The following is an 18,230-nucleotide window of genomic DNA, read 5'->3' on the forward strand; positions in this document are numbered from 1 at the left end:
AGATGAGCTTGGAACATCTTGTCATTTCAGATTTCAGGTCTTGTCAGAAGGCCTTGGGGGGAAACTTGAACAGTGGAAATGGAATAGTTTAGCTTCAGTAAGGATGTTAATTGCAAAGATTTGAAACCCATCAAATATGCTTAAATTCACGAGTCTATGATGAATTTTTAAATTCATGATCATCAGGGAACCAATTTGGTATCTTAAAAATTAGGCAAAAAAGGGGAAAAAATCATTTATTTCACCTTCATATTCCTATATGAACTCTGTCACTGGTTAACCTCATTATGGGTGAGGAGAAATGTATTTTATAAGATTGATCCAGCTAAAAGAGAGAAAAGGAAGACTGACCATTTTGCAACCCTCTGTTAGTTATTGTATGGGGGCATTGAGGATCAACAATCGCTAACATTAAATTAGAGAAAGACAGACAACATTGCCTGCCACCTGCTGGAGGGGCATTCTCCTCCACTCCTCAGTCCTCAGAATCCAGCTGCCATTTGCAGGAAATACCCAGACAGAGCAGCATGCTGAGCTGCACCAAGCAACATTTAAACTGTAGGAAACCCCAACAGCATCATTTCCCAACAGGTAAATTGTACGAAAATAAGAAGAACCTGTAGAAAATAATAAAAATGAGTTAAAAGTCATATCAAACTTCCAAAAAATGGGCAAGACTAAAATATTAAGCATGTATTTAACAGATAAATTATACTGCTCCGAGAGAAGTTTTTACAAAACTCATTTAAGATGAATAGCACATATAAGATTCAGGATATTGGGGTTTTTTAATACTAAGAAATTCTTAAGATGACATGTTAGGGGAAATGCCTGGTAAGTTTTTTAATAGTTTTGAGAAGGGGCCAGCAATAGTGATCGTTCCTTTATTTTAGTGATCGTTCCTTTATTTTAGTGATCGTTCCTATTATTCCTTGATTATTTCGCTTAGGATTATTCCACTTAATTATAACCCATCCAAGAGGGGAACTGACTATAAGAAGAAGAGACAGGGGGAAAGGGAGGAATAAAGAGGGAAAAACTTAAGGTTGGTTAAAGGGTTGACAGCAGTGTTTTGTAGTGGGAATGGTAACGATGGAGCTAAAACTATTGGCAAAATTGTAAAGGTGGCAGCTTTCCTTTTCCTGTGTATTTTCACTCCTTCACCGTCCAGTAAATGTAAACTAAAGTGTTTGGTACATAGACATTGCTTAATAAATATTTGTTGAATGGCGGGGGGCGGGGGGCCGGGGGGGAGGTGTAACTGGCCCTTAGGGGTTATGCTGGAATCTGCCATCCTTCTCAAATTGAAGGAGTAGCTGAACATGTAGACTGAGTTCATCAATTACTGAGACTGGGGAAGCTGGAGAAGACCTAGTCCAGCAACAGGGAGGTCTCCTCCAGGTGCTTCAGTGCTGAATGGCAGTCCCGAGGGAGCCCACTTTCCCTTCCACCTCCTGCAAAGAGCTGCCTCTGGACTACTTCAACTTCAACAGCAACAACAAAATGAGTACTTAAGAAAATTCAAGCACAGCACAAAGGCTTTTATGGAGCTAATAAAAAAATATGATTATACAATCAGACAACACAGTAGATGAGCTGAAATGGGACTTAAATGATTAAGCTGTAAAATCAAGTAAAACAAATTCTCACAACACAGGGAAATACGAAGAGAAAATACAAAGAGAAAGAATCCTGAAAGAAGAGAGAAGATAAAAGACTTACGGAAAAGATCTAGGAGCTGTAACAGATCTTTTTTTTTTTTAAATTTTTGTTGGTATGTAGTTGCTTTACAATGTGTTAATTCCTGCCTTGCAGCGAAGTGAATCATTTATACATATATCCACTCTTTTTTAGATTTCCTTACCATTTAGGTCACCACAAAGCATTGAGTAGAGTTCCCTGTGGTATACAATAGGTTCTCGTTAGGTATCTGTTTTATACTTAGTAGTGTATATATGTCAATCCCAATCTCCCAATTCATCCTACTCCCCTCCCCCCCATAACCATAAGTTTGTTCCCTATACCTGTGACTCTGTTTCTGCTTTGTAAATAAGTTCATCTGTACCATTTTTCTAGATTGCATACCTAAGCGATATTATATGATGTTTTTCTCTTTCTGACTTACTTTACTCTGTATGACAATCTTTAGGTCCATCCATGTCTCCGCAAATGGCACTGTTTTGTTCCTTTTTTACATCTGAGTAATATTCCATTGTATATATGTACCACATCTTCTTTATCCATTCCTCTGTTGATGGACGTTTAGGTTGCTTCCATGCCCTGGTTATTGTAGGAGCTCTAACAGATTTGACATGTGAATAATAGCCAGTTATGGGAATTTAAAAGAGAAAAAAAGAAACAGATGGAGAATTGCCAAGACCAGCTCGGCGACTCGAGGTGAGTGACGGGTGCCGCAAGCTTGAAGAAGACACAGACACAGACTGAAGAGAAAAGTGGGACTGGGGTGGGGGGGGGGGGGGCTCAAGACCTCTCGGATCAAGAGCCCCGCTGACTCATCCCAGGTTGCTTTTATTGAGTTCCTGGGCTAACATTCTCAGGTTACACCCATAAACAATCAAAGGCCTCACATGACTGAGGCAATTATCTTTGTTTACTTCCTGGGTCCGAGTTGAGCAGGTGTGGATTTGAGCTGGGGGTGGAGAGCAAAACAGCCCTGGGGGCAGGAGACCTCTCTCAGATATTAGGGGTCTGTGCCCCACCGTGTTGGCCCCTCTGCGACTGTGCCTGTCTTAGGTTGTTCCTCCCTTGAGGAATCTTACCCGTCTCTGGCTAACCAGTCATCCTCCAGGGCCAAACAGGGTGATATAAGGAAGGCTCTATGCACCACCCCTGTTGGCCCCTCTACGGCTGTGCCTGTCTTAGGTTGTTCCTCCTCTGAGGAATCTTACCCGTCTTTGGCTAACCAGCCGTCCTTCAGGGCCAAACAGGGTGATATTAGTCTCCACGCCCCGCACCCTCAGTTCCTCCACTGCTCAAGCAGGACATTCTGAATCCCATCGCTCGGCCCACATACTTCAACATTTTCAATGTTTCAGAAAGGTTCCCGAATGTCTTCCCACAGAGAATAGTCCATAATTATACAAATAGAAAAAAATGTTCCTGAACTGAAGCAAGCCTGAGTCTTATCAATTATAAAGCTTAGTGAGCTCCAAGTGGATTGATGGAAGCGTATACACATACCCCTAGACATATTTTGATGAAATTCCTTGTAAATTCTGAGTGTAGCAGGTTACACACAAGGAAATACAATTGCATTGGCATTAGACTTCTAACTTACAACAGTGGAAGGTAGAGTACTGAGAGAAAAAACTGCAGCATAAGCATTCTGTACCTGGCCCAAGGTATTGTTCACTTGTTACGGTAAAAGAAAGATAATTTAGGGATTTAAAAGCTATATTAGTAGGACTTTCTTGGTGGTGCAGTGTTTAAGAATCCACCTGCCGGGGCTTCCTAGGTGGCGCAGTTGAGAATCTGCCTGCCAATGCAGGGGACACGGGTTTGATCCCTGCTCCAGGAAGATCCCACATGCCGCAGAGCAGCTAAGCCCGTGCGCCACAACTATTGAGCCTGTGCTTTAGAGTCTGTGAGCCACAACTATTGAACCCATATGCTGCAACTACTGAAGCCCACGTGCCTAGAGCCTGTGCTCCACAACAAGAGAAGCCACGGCAATGAGGAGTCCACACACCACAACGAAGAGTAGCCCCCACTCACCGCAACTAAGAAGAAAGCCCGTGCACGGCAGAAAAGACCCAACACAGCCAATAAAATAAGTAAATACATAAATACATAAATTGATTTATTTTAAAAAAAAAGAATCCACTTGCCAATGCAGGGGACACAGGCTCGATCCTGGTCCAGGAAGATTCCACATGCCGTGGAGCAGCTAAGCCCGTGCACCACAACTACTGAGCCTGTGCTCTAGGGCCCAAGAGCCACAACTATTGAGCCTGCATGCCTCAACTACTGAAGCCTGTGCCTAGAGCCCATGCTCCACAAGAAGAGAAGCCACCGCAGTGAGAAGTCTATGCACCGCAATGAAGAGTAGGCCCCGCTTACCACAACTAGAGAAGACCCACAAAAACATGCCCCGCATGCAGCAACGAAGACCCAGTGCAGCCAAAAGTAAATAAATAAATAAATTAAAAACAAAAGCTATGTCAATGTATTTTCTTACTTTTTTAAAAAAGAAGTTATGGAGAACTAGTAGGAGACGGGGTTAAAAGAAAGGTATGTGAATTGTTAGTCTTTTTGAAAAAACAGTCTGGCAACAGCTAACAAAATACAAGATGAAATGATACAATGAATGGGATGTGCTTCAAAATGATACAGGAGTAGGATGAATAGAGGTACAGGTTGGCCAGAGATTGATGGATGTTGGAGCTGAGTGATGAGTACATGGGGGATCAGTATAACATTCTGTCTACTTTTGTGTGAAGTCAAAATCTACCATTATAAAAACGGTTTAAAAGTACTTATGCTCCTTAATATAGTAGTCATATTTCTGGGAATATCCCATGTTTATTACAGCACTGTTTTCAGTGGCAAAAGAAAAAATAGTCATACAGGGGATTGGTTGCATAAATCAAGGTATATAGCCACATTGTGGACCATTGTACAGCCATGAAAAGGTACATCTTAACGCTGTACCAGTTACTTGGAGAGATTTTCATAAGATGTTGTTGAGTTAGAACAGTCAAGAAATGATCATAGTATTTCATTTTAGGAAAATGAACAATGTCTTAAAAATCTGTATGTGTATATGCACATGTATTTGTGTAAAATTTTATAAGCATGGAGCAAAATCTGGAAGGATGTATCCCAGGCTGCTAATGAGGCATGTGTCGGGGGCCAAGTGGCAGAGGAAGGGTTGACTTGGGTGAAGGGAAAGGAGATAGAGCTGGACATAGTTATGTGATAATATTTTTGTACACATAAATATACAGGACTTTACAAAATCTCTTGCCCTGTACCCCTGTTTATTTAATCCCTATTCCCTTCCATTCCCAACTTCTTAAAGTGCATTGTGGTGCACCTGAAGTACCTTCGATGAAATCTGTTTACTAATATCACACATCACCTTCTAACAGCAGACTCAGCTGTCTTTTTAGTCTTCTGTGGGATTTGACAGTGTTGAATGCATTCTTCCTAAAGTTCTCCTGTCCTGGTTTCAGAGAGATGGTTCTCTCCTGGTTTTTTCTCCTGGAAGATGATTCTCTTCCAGCTTTTCATAGTATTCCTTCTCAGGTTCCTTCCAGATCTCATCTTCGTCTCTTCCTTATTCCCTTCCCGTACACCCCTGTGTTGATTTTTCCAAAGATTTTACTTTCTGGAACCCTCTTCTCATACCACATAATCTCCCAAATAAAGTTTACCCACACTACAGCTCTAACTACCATCTATATGGTGAGGCCTTTTATAAATATCTCTTTATTCTATACCTTTCGCTTATGCTTCATGTGTGTATATTTAGCTGCCCTCTGTATGTTACCACTTAGAATTTCCACAGAAATCAGTGTACCTGAATGGAACTTCTTTTTTTCCCATTTACACTCCTCTTCTTGTTTTTCCTGTCTCAACTCATGATAGCATCATTTAGCTATATGTGTGTCGTAAACTTGATAGTTATCCTAAATTCCTCTTCCTCCTTTTTCTTCAGGTCAGTTAGTGGACAGCTGTGTGTGTGCACCCATGGTGTGTTAGGCATTGTTTAAGCACTGGGGATATAGCTGATTAAGAAAATGGAGATACTAACATAATCATCCCCTAACCCCTGTCACGTCTTAATTTTCAAAATATTTGTAAATCCATCTACCAGTTGCAAGCTGAAAGTTATTTGAACATCTTTGTGCTACGTGAAATCAAGTTATAATAGCTGAATTACATAGGCTTCCGTAAGAAAGTAAGAAAAGAAGATTTGAAAAATAGACACATTTTAAATGGTGTGTTAATTTTCCCATTTATTACAGCTATGAACTCTTCAGAAAACAGTAGCTGTGAAAAGCCACTTTGGTTAAAAATCTTTCTGTGAGAAAGAAGTGCTGTAATAAATTTTTCCCATGGAAGAAGTTAGGTATCTTATTTGAACTTAAATGTTTCATTAGAGTGAAACACATCTTTTAGAACCTTTTTTGATTTTCACTAATACTGTTTCATGTGTTCATCAGCTGTGTATTGATTTTTCAGCATACTTATTTTCCACATGGTGAATGTGCCTGAATTATTGCTTGATCAAAATCTCTCAAGGCATGATTCAAAAATCATCAATAAAAATCATCCGTAAGTATCATACAAAGATTTTGAAGTTGCTGAAAACAACTGATGAAAATACCCAAATTTATTGCTTAATTTACATGAGGTCCTTGTTAGATTTAATGCCATCTAATTAAATTCGGAGTGTGTTAATATTTAATTGAGTATTCATTTTACTGCCCATAGACATTTGTACATGTAAAGCCTGATAGCATGGTTACCCATCTTGTATGTTATTTCATCCATGTGACAGATACACTTTAAGTGTTGGAAAGTTAGAGAAGAGAATATAACTGACTTTGGATTTCAGAACTTAATAAATTTGGAGGAGATAAAAAGGTACTATATATGTAATATTTTAAAATACGGTTTATTCCATTAGGCATTGTGCTTTGTGATAGTGCTACTCAGAGTGACTGTTCGGCAAACTGTTACTGGTCCTCAGGATACAGAGCTTGTGCCAAAATGTACATCATTGCACTGCTTCCTTCATCAAAGAGGAAAGAATGCTGTGACAAAAATACCAGCTGAACTAAGAGTGTGCTTGTGAGGTGACTGATTTCTGTGTCTGGTACGAGTCCATTATTTCATCGTTTCAGCACAGATTAGTAATGAACAGTTTGCAGAATGGCCTAAGTTCATGGGCCACACTGAGTAGCAGTTTATGTCATGCATCTCAGACATTCATGACGCTGTTGCAGGAATACAGGTCCTGGTTAGTATAGCTTAATTTATATACAAATGTGTGGCATTTTTAAATGTGCATAGTTCTTTAGTTTTTTCCCCCAATCTCTGCCCTTTTTCCACAGTCTTATTCCACATTACCTTCCTGACAAAAATTCTACCTAATAATAGTGTTTGCTACAAATGATTGCTTCTTGCTACCCTGATGAAAACTCAGTCATGTTCAGAGAGCCAGACCATGCTCAAATACCATAATTATGGTAATGGGGAAGTGGGTGACTCTGTGCCACACAGTGCCTCCCCCCGCATACTTTCTGACACTCATTAATTGGCAAAGTAGAGATTCTGCTTCAGGTTTGCAGACCCTGGTTTTATTACTTAAACACAGTGCCCAGTGGACAAAGTTGAAAATGCCAGGCATTGTTAAAGTAATTGTTCATCCTTTTCTTATCTTATTTTGACTGCCAACAAGCTGGCCATGTTTATTAAGCAGCTGCTATAAACTTTCCTCACTTGCATGCTTCAGCTTAAGCAAGGAAGTACTCCATCATAATAAACAGACAGGCTACGTTTAAAGTCTAGCATAAGACAGATTAGGAAACTTAAAAAGACAGTGATATGTTGTTACCCTCTGGTGTTTACTGAATGCATTTCTGTGTCATAAAATATACAAAATGACCAGTATTTTGAAGCCTTACTTTCTTAATGTTAAAACAGTAGATTGTAACTATTCTAAATATATTGTTATATTTGGTAAACTCATATCCTCAGTTTTATATTTCAGGAGCTATGAAAATATGACTGTTAATATATGCACATATGGAATTATAACAGTTAATAAATCAAGAGAGACAAAAAACAAGTCAAAATATACCAGAAGTTTTTATTAAATGGATTATTAACAGTTTATAAGTAGAAAGAAGCATCACCTTTGAAAGTTTAAAAGCAAACTTTTAACCTTGGAAGCATAAAGACTACACCGTATTTGGTGTTCAGCACCCTTCCTTTTTCACATATCACTGTTGTATAGGTGCTTATAAGAAATGAAAAGGCACTTAAATATCCATGATGTGCAGAGGGCTGAGCATACTGTATGATAGGGAATGAGGTATTCTTTAATTTAGTGAATAACTAAAAGAAATTCTATCACTGTATTTTGCAAACTCTGCATTTTCTCTTTTGCTTTGTGTGACATATATGGTGCACTTTATATAGAGTTCTGATTTTAATTTTTCAAGCTTTTTTCTAAATATCACCAGCTACTTCTACCTGAAAGTTAAACAACCAAAACCTCTACAGTTCTCTTATTTGAAAATCAGTACTTTAAAATCAATACAGATTTTATCATGTGTTTTATGTGGATTCATTATATCAACCTAATTCTAAAGCTTAAGAATTTTAAATTCAAGGTTGAGTGTTTTGTTTTTTTTAAAGGAAATTTTATGTGTCAAATTTTGGTAAATGGAGAGAAAGGGAAAGAAATTATGAACACCTAAATTATCATACTGTAAACATTTATTCTTTAGTGGAGTCTATAAAAATTACATAGTTCTTGCTCATATCTCAGAAAAATAAATGGGAAATTGTGACTGCAGCTGGGATGTTCTTTGGATGCAAATGAATATGTCTTTAAATTTTTATGTTACATAAAATAATAGTCTTCTAAATATCTCTTTTTGAAGTTTATGTAAATATAGTAGTCAAGAAATTTTTAGTGTATTTGCCCAAAATATGTAAAATTGCTTATTGCAAATACCAAAACTAATAGATTTTTTGTTTAAAATGTTTTAGTTTGATGGTTTTCCTTAAAAACTGAATATCTGCCAGTGCCTAGCAACTTAAAGTGAGTCTGTCACATAATTATAGTCCTTGAGATATTGCTGAATATTTAAGACTAAACCTCTATGAAGGGTACCTTTGGGCAGAACCCTTAAAAAAAGACCTTTGACTTTAAAATATTATATATGCATACAATTAAATGAGTTTAGCCTTAGCTACATCATCCTGTTTTATCTAGTCATGGTTTAAAGGACCTCCATGTTATATGTATGTATGTATGTATTTATTTATTTAGATAGATAGATAGGTAAATAGATAGATAGGGAAATAGCCAAGCCTGGGTGATTTTTGTCAGTTTCCTTTAGTGACATCAAAATTTTTGTGGTGATACCAGTCATATTTTCAGAGGGGGGAGATCTTGATTAATTTATACTTTATAGAATTTGTTTCTGTGTTACTGACATGTTGGTAGAAGGGAGGGAGTATACAGAGTGGTGTGATACTTGATTTTACTTTTTATGTAAATTTTGCTTTTAGACATAGTATTTTCAATTACTGATTTATATTCTCTTCCCTCCCCAGCTCACCCTTAAATTCTTAGCTGTAACTCTCTTACCTATATCTGTTACTTTAGAAATACAATGAAAGTATGTTCTCATATGGCATACTTTCTTCCAAATAAATGTATGACTACTTTTCTCCTATATAGTAGAATTAAAATACCTAACCTTTACTTAAGAAAGTTGAGGTTTAGAAATGGAGATTTGGAAGAAACTGTATAAAAATTACCCAATATTTTATTTTCCTGTCTCTAGGCTGCATTTCTCAATCAGTTTAGGGATATGAAAGCTGTAAAGATTTGTTTCCTAAAATGCAGGTGTTTTTTCCCTAACATTACTTCCTTGGCTAGGTAAAATAAATAAGTTATATAATCAATTCTTAAATATATTAATTGTGGTGAGTGGACTATTGCAGAGCAAAGGAATAGTCCAAATAGGCATAAGGGAAGCTTGCCTCAGTTGTGAAATATCCCTCTCAGTGGAGCCCTGGAGACTCTGAAACTCAGAGAAGACTGCAGTTATTAGAGAGGACCACGGATCACTCATGTAGGGGGATGCCTGCTGTAGAGGTCCTCCCCAAAACTGCTGCAGAAATGAGTTTTCCCCTTTTATCAATATGAAAAGAAATACAGAGATTTGAGGAATGTCAACTGAATGAAAAATGAGAAGGGTCAAAATGAGCAAGCACAACAGTTGATCTGGAGAATAAATTACATAGGAAGCAGAAGGGTAAGTTCTTCTCAGTATGCTTGGAGACGTGGGGTTGGGGGTGGGGGGCACATTCGATCCACTAACCATAACACAAGACCACCGTGAAAAAGTCGACAAGGGAAGTCCTTGAAATTCAGAATGTTTATTGTTACTGAAAGTAAATATTCCATATAGGACTAGAGAATAGACTGGACATCGCTGAAGGTCTAATTTGAGACCTGGGAGAAGGGCAACGTATGAAACATTAAAAAAATTCATTGGAAATATGAGAAAAATAGTAAAAAAAAAAAAACAAACAACCATACCCAGGATATGCAGTATTCATTTTACACAAAAGAGCAAATGTTGGGAGAAAATCATTTTTTTAATTGAAGATGCCCCTTAACTGAAGAAAAACATGTATAGATCAAAGGGGAATGTAAAAAACAAAAAACCAAAAGCAAGGAAAGGGAAAACCCCACATCTAGATTCATCATGACTTCAAGGATAAAGTTGTTTAAAATCTCGAAAACTCCCAAATCAGAGGTAAACATGATACCTACAGAGGAGGCAGAGTGAATCTGATTTCTTGTTCTCTAGATTTTGTGAAAAGACAGGTACAACTACAGTCACAACGTTCTATGAAAATTACTTTGAACCTAGAATTCCATTCCCAACTATCACTCAAGTGAAAGGGCTAAAGGAAAACATCCTTGGACATACTTTCTATTCTCTTTCTGAAAAAATTATTCAAATATATTACTTTTCAGTGGCACGAAATACAAGTCTGAGAGGAAAATATGAAGAATAGCTTTGGATTTTGATGAAAAATTCCCAAGTGACAGCAATGAGCAGTTGGCATATTTTAGGACAGAATGTCAGAGAGCTTTGTCAAGAATGTTATTAAGAAAAGAGTAGATTACAATATACATAGTGTATGAATTAGATTCTGAGAATTCACTGGGTCATGGTGCTGATGATTTGAAGGGGTAGTGTCTGATCAGATGACCAAGACAAAAGGGAAAACCTCAAGGGAAAGTAGACTATATATATACAAGTCATGGGCTAAATAGTGATAACAAGCAAGCTAAAATGTGATCTGATTTGGGGCTGCTTATGGAGTATACGCATGCTTTCTGAGATGACAATAGAAGATCCCCCTTGGTCAGGGAATTTAGAAGAGCCAAGAGGACAGACTTGAGGTTCAGAAATTCTGTTCACTTTATTATTTCTAAGTTAGTTAAATTCAAATAAAATCAAATGTAATACTTTAAGTTATGAAGAATGATTCTCTTGGGTAGTGGGACGATATTATAGTTGGCTTTTCTTTACTCATCTCTGTATTTTCCTGGTTTTTTAACATTAACTGTTTTTTACTTTTATCATAAAAGAATAATAAATGCTATTTGCAAATGAAACAAAAACAGTCTTAATAAATGAAGGTCATAAAGAAGTTTAGCTTAGGACTTTTATGCATTAGCGCATCTCTGAATAAAAATGATAGATATAAACAAACACCATTCCAAATTTTTTTTTTAAGTACTATTCCTGGTGTTAAAAGAATATATAATTCTGAGTACATTACACACACACACACACACACACACACACACACACACACACACACACACACACACACAAAGGGCTTTTGACATTGTAGAGATTTTGACAATGGAAATCAACTCAAAACCATTTTTTCCCCTACTCTTTTGAGTGCTATTTTAATTTAATCATAAGAGCTCGTGTTCTGGTGCTCCTGTACTGTTATCTAGGTTTCAGCCCTGGATCTCGAGTTGTGGGCAGGTTAGTTAACCTGTACATGCTCAGGTTCCACATTTGTAAAATAGGAATCACAGTACATACAGTACCTGAGTATATACAGTACTCATGGAGGTGTGGTAAATAAATGTTAGAGTTAATATACAAATTCATGTAGAATATTGACTGGTGTAGAGTAAGCACTTGGTAAATGTTTCCTTTAAAAACAGTGGAAATCTGAAATAAAGTTACCATATTAGACATGTCCAGTTATTTAAAAGGAAATATTTGGGACCATCCTTTATATGATATTGCAGCCTTATAATCTTTAAAATGTCATTTGTATTTACCATTGTAAAGAGGAAAATCTAATCTAATTCACTGGTTTATATAGTCATTTAAAGTAGTCAAGACGGCTTTTATTCCTTTATTTTTTTTCTAGTTTTATTGAGATATAATTGACATACAGCATTGTGTAAGTTTAAAGTGTACAATGTGATGATTTGATGTATGTATTATTGCAAAATGATGACCACAGTGAGGTTAGTGGACACACCCATCACCTAACATAGTTATAATTTTGTGTGTGTGATAAGAATTTTTAAAATCTACTCTTAGCAACTTTCAGATATACAATACAGTATTGTTAACTATAGTCACCATGCTGGTATTATTTTGTTTTTTGCTATAGAGACTACAATTAACTAATTTAATATCTTTAATGAAAGAATATATTTTCATATGTATTCCTGAAAATGTGCTTACATATTACCTGATTTTATACTCAGAAAATTATTTTAAAACTCCCTAAATATACTATATATTTTGCGTGGGGGGTGGTTAATTCTGTGGATTGAATGATATATTCATTGTTTAAAACATTTTAAAATAGATTAATTGTATGCAAATTAATGTTTTTACTTTCACTATAGAAATTTTTTGATTTTTATAGTGAAAGTACAGAGCAGAAAGAGTAGTATTACGAACCCATGTATACTTATTATCCAATTTTAATCATTACCACCTTATGGCCAGTTTTGTTTTGTTCCTCTCCATTCTGTTTCCCATCATTTTGAAATCATTTCATTAGAAAATATTTTAGTAGGTATCACTTAAAAGATAGGGATTTAAAAAAAAATAACCATAATATCATCATCTTACATAAGCTAACTGAACTGGATTACTAGTAAATATTTGGTTATTGTTCCAAGTTCTCATTGCCTCATAAAATCATAAGTTCTTTTTAACTTTTTCAAAATCTGAATCCAAATAAAGTCCACATATTGCAGTTGGGTGATATGTTTGAGTATCTTCTAATCTGTAAATATCCCCTTCATTCTTACATTCTTGTGTTTTTTGTTGTTGAAAAAATCATTTGCCTGGCAATTTTTCCCAAAGTCTGGATTTGCTCACTGCATCTCCATTTCCCAAAGTCTGGATTTTGCTCACTGCATCTCCATGATTTTGGTTTAAGGGAAAACTGTTTTCCAAATATTTTCTTATCTCAATTTCACATTTTCTTTGTTAATCTACAATGAATTTAGTAGTAAACTGACTTCAGTATTGGGAAGAAAGAGATGCTTATGATGATTACAAAAGGATTTTGCTGCGGGTTGAACAAGAGGTTATTTTAATGGCCTGATCAATTTTCTTAATTTTTGTCAAGACAGAGATGAACATTAGGCTCTCTTTGAAACTAATTTTTAGCACTTAGTATCGGCATAAACTCTCTAAGTTCTCTAAATATTTTACATGCTGATATTTGCCCATAATTTTAAAACTTTATGTTTCACCACTGCTTTTCAAAATGTGACACACTCTCATATATATCTAGTATTTATATGAGTTCGCTAATTTTCCTTTTCTTCACAATTGAACAATCTTTATTTCAGTGAGCTTCTTGAAGGAGCCTAAAAGATTTGCTAGTTCTGCATCTAGCAGTTTTCCATCTTTATCTTAATTCTATTACTAGTGTCAGCAATTTTTCCATTTTCATAAAATACAAAATACACATGTACTGAAATATTTGTACAGATACCACACTAGATAAAGGTGGAGCCATTGTTTAAAAGTAAATTTCTGGCTGGCTCAGAAAGGTTCAGCAGCTGATGTATAAAAGCATGAGCTTGATATAGGAAGAATATAGGAAGTGTTAGTGTATAAGGTGTGAAAGTGCAGGCTATACAAAATCTGAGGGTGGCTGAAAGCCGTTCAAAAAACAGACCTAATCTCCACAGACCAGTGTTGTGGGTGGGAACTGATACCATGTGGGTGAAATCATTGCCATCTCTTCAGAGTGCTGACTTTAAGATGACATCAGCAATAAATGAGTCAGAAAGTAGTAGTAGTCAGTGGCACTTGAATACTAAACAGAATTGTGAACTGGATAAATGTTTCATGTTTACATTCCTTTCTGCAGTCCTCCGGTCGCATGATAAGCACTCTTACTTGATTTCTTGACATCCTAATCCAGTTCTGAAATTCCCTATTTGTACACTCATTCTACATTTATTAAGAATCTACACATGCTAGGTATTACAAAAGTCCCTAATTATAAGTTGCAGACTTATATTTGAAATATCTGTTGGGTAAGTGAAAAACAGAAACAGAAGAGTACAGCTATATCCTTGGAGGTTACCTTCCCATAAAGAACTCCCAAATTCCATAAATAGACTTTTTTTTCCTCAGTAAGCACACTACTGTCCCTACCATACTCTGTCTCACAAATAGATAATACCTAAGTTTTTCATTTTCTGCATGTTATAATTTAGGCAGGTACTTAATAAGTTAGTATACCTTTATAAGTTTACAAGAAGCTGAATTGTGTGTGTGTGGTGTGTGTGTGTGTGTACATGCATGTATTTAAGCACTTACCTAGAATAGGTGGAATGCATTGGGGATATTGTAGAACAGATAGCTTTCCCTTTGCACTTGACTTTTCTGGGAGACAGGCAGTCTTTGACTTCCCATATCCCAGTGATCAGAATAGTAACGATAAAATATACACATCTTTTGGAATGGTTTCAAACCAGTGATGTTCCCAGAAGGGTAAATGGAAGTTAACTTTACCTCCTTCTAAATCAATCCAAATAAACATATAACCTAAGTAAATGCCAATGCAAATGTAGCCTCAAGACAAGTCCCCTACCACCTTCCTCCCCACCACCCTTATGCCCTTCCTAAAATATAAATTCTTGAACTGCACCTCTCCTTGACAGCTAATCTAGAATATCTCCTAGTTAAGTAGATGGAAAATAATAGAGTAATTGATCAAATAAACTTATTTACAAAACAGAAACAGACTCACAGACAGAACACAAACTTATGGTTACCAAAGGGGAAGTGGGGGTGGGATAAATTAGGAGGTTAGGATTAACCGATACATACCCCTATATATAAAATAAGCAACAAGGATTTACTGTATAGCACAGGGAACTATATTATATAACTTATAATAACTTACGATGGAAAAGATGGAAAAAGAAAAAATACACGTATATAAAAAACTGAATCACCTGAAACTAACACAATATTGTAAATCAACTATACTTCAGTTTTTTAAAAAAGTAACTGATGAGAATCTGCATAAACTTGCATAGAAATTTGGGGAATAGGAAGTAATACACTGGTATGGCACGAAGGAGTGAAAGATGGTAGACGATGTACAACATGTGATGAAAGCAGATGAAAACACCCTAGGCTACATTCCCTAATGATGAGGTGACCTTGGACAAGCTACTTATTAGCTCTGACTCTGTTTACATGTCTCTTAAATGGGAATAATAATTGCCGTTTAATAGTTGATGGTAGTAGTGGAGATAGTGCTTCAGATTTTGAGAAGTCTTATACTATCACCTTTAGAATTTGTTTTATCCTAGAGGCGGGAGCCCTCAGATGAGAAGAAACATGATCTGTAATGCTGGCCACATTGTGCTTTCGGTTGATAACTGATCTAGGCAAGTGCTGATGAGGACCTAAGCTGGGACAGTGGTGATGGGGATTGAGAGAAGATGGATGTAAAAAGTAATCCAGAGAGTGACACTTGAACAGTTGAATTTGGAAATTGAGGAATTGAGAGAGTTGCAAATGACTCTGAGGTTTTTACTTTAAATAAGTGTGATGTTGTTATGCTTGAGGTGGGAGATACTGGCTTTTAGCATCAAGAGGAAGCAGTTGTGGAAGAGAAAGTAATGAGCTGAATGTTTTCAGTCTTGAATTAGGGTGGTTGAAAGGAGTCCAAGAAGTTCCAGGTTAGGCATTTGAATCTCAGAGGAAAAGTAGAGACTTGGACTTGCCTGTAAGTTCTTTAAGTTTAGGGACATGGTATATTTAGTTTTGTATTGTCATCACCCACTCCCAAAGTATATGTGACATTAGTAGAATAGTTTCCTGAAGATGTGTAATCATTAATATAATCAGACTGTTGTAAAAGCCCAGCATCTGTTGACTTTCTTAATATAGTCTGGCATGTGAAATGTAATTGCTTCGTCAAATGCATGCTGGTTATTTTGGAGAGATTTTGAAGGAGGAGGGATTTATATACTGTCATCTCCCTGCGTTGGTCCTATCTGCTCCTTTTGGATTCCCTACAAGATAAGATGGAAATTTATGGTAGCCTCAGTAGGGGAAAAGTCAAGCTTAAGGATAATAGTGATCTCAAGTAACATTTAGCTATTCTTTAAACGTCACTAGTGTTAGTTGCAAACATCTTAGAGTGCCTTGAGATGTCTAAGAGCAACTTTCAAATGTAGTTGTGATTTTAATCAATTGTTTCATTTTGTTATTTAGCACTTCTTCATGGAGAAGAAAAATGCTTTAATGAAAAATTTAATGTTTTAATGATTGCTTATTTCTCACTCTTCTTCCTAGTTTCCCAAATAAAATTGAGATGATAAACATTAACATTTTTTAAAGGAACTTTTTATCAGAAATAATTTGGTAAAATGTTTTAAATACAAGTTCACTTAGTGACAAAATAGATACTAAAGACTCAAAAGATTGGAACAAAATGGAAAATAATGTAGTATAATGATAACCATGGCCATTTTGAGTACAAGGATTTGGATTCTAGGTGAATTTCTCACTGTAAGCAATACTCTTCTAAAAGAGGCAGAGCAAACTTTTTTTTTTTTTTTTTAAGTTACTACTGCACTAGAATTCCAAAACCAGATTGGTCTATATAGTCATGGGTGAAGTAACAGAAAAGTTTAGGACTGCTTAGGGAAGAAAAGGGATTTCAGCTTGGTCTGCCAGTGAAATGGCATCACAGAGATGTAGTAACTTTGCTTGGGTCACAGACTAGCCAGCTTCATGAGAGCCTTGCAGGGTCATTGCTGCCCCTGCTGAGAACCCGCATGCAGAGAGGGGTGAGCCTGCTGGGTGGGTGCAACTCAGCGACCAGGGCCAGGCTGCCATCCTTCCCTGGGGTAATTCCACACTCTCGTCACGGACATATCAGATACCATCAGGCTAACTTATTCACTTTAGAACTTATATTTTTCCCTTTTAAAAAAGTAGGAGTCTCTTTAAAAGAACTGTAGGAAAAAAAGCATATCTGTGTTGGAGAGCATTGCTTAATTACCTTCAGTGGAAGAATCAGGAGCACAGATGATAACCTTGCATTTCTCAGATACGTGTATACATGTAGAGAATCTGCATTTGACCTTTAATGTATATATTCAAAATGGTAAGCACTATGATGTACTGAGTGAAACATACATAGAAGTATGTGTGTAGTATAATTTAAGTAATATATTAATATGCATAGGTAAAGAAGAAGGCCAGAAGAAAACAGGATGAAGAAATTATAAAGTGACGTTACACAGGAGAAATACAAGCAGATGGAAAAATTAGCCACACCTGTAATCAAAAAATCAAACGTAGTGGTGCCATTTTATACCTATTAGTGAATTTTTTAAAAATATTTTTCTGATAATAAAAGTAATACATCTGTTAGGCTAGGAACTTGGAAAATACAGCAAAACTTGAAAAATAAAAATCACTCATAGTTCCTCCAGAGAGAGTTTAATATGGATACTATTTTGATGTATCTCTCATTTCTTTTTTCCTACATACGCATGCACACAAACTTCTATACTGCTATTTTCAACTAACAAGCTATACAGAAGTTTTTTCTAAATTATTAAATATCTATAATATCAAATAATTAGGACCAACATGAATGTCCCCTCAGTAGAATCTGTTTAAATGATTACATATTAATTCCATGTATTAGACAGCCCTTAAAAACAGTAATAAAGAAAATGCAACTACAGAAGAAAATATCTGCAACTGTTCAGTGAAAAAAAGCCATATATGAAATGGGACATGCTGTGGTTTGAACTGCTTATTTTTTACAATAGTTGTTTTCATGCCCTTAAATCCTACCTGAAATTCCTATTCATCCTTCTTGCCTCAGTTCAGTGCTGCTGCTTTGAGAAGCCTGCTTCGTTTCAGTTCTCCCAGTATCCTGACTCTTTCCCAAGC

General features: G+C 36.2%; 1 protein-coding gene across 5 annotated transcripts in view; it reads left to right on the plus strand.

The window, feature by feature from the left end:
* The window catches only part of ANKRD12 (ankyrin repeat domain 12), a 117,175-nt gene that overhangs the window by 74,063 nt on the left and 24,882 nt on the right, over positions 1-18,230 (plus strand). Inside the window, exon 1 of one of the 5 annotated variants that reach the window (XM_057700192.1) lies at positions 6,724-6,844. The exons of the other annotated variants lie outside the window; for them this stretch is intronic. The gene's annotated coding sequence lies outside the window, so the exon portion shown is untranslated. Of the gene's footprint in view, positions 1-6,723; positions 6,845-18,230 lie in introns of those variants that run through there. 5 annotated transcript variants of the gene reach the window in all.

This window comes from Hippopotamus amphibius, chromosome 11, assembly GCF_030028045.1.
Source record: "Hippopotamus amphibius kiboko isolate mHipAmp2 chromosome 11, mHipAmp2.hap2, whole genome shotgun sequence".
Taxonomy (NCBI): domain Eukaryota; kingdom Metazoa; phylum Chordata; class Mammalia; order Artiodactyla; family Hippopotamidae; genus Hippopotamus; species Hippopotamus amphibius.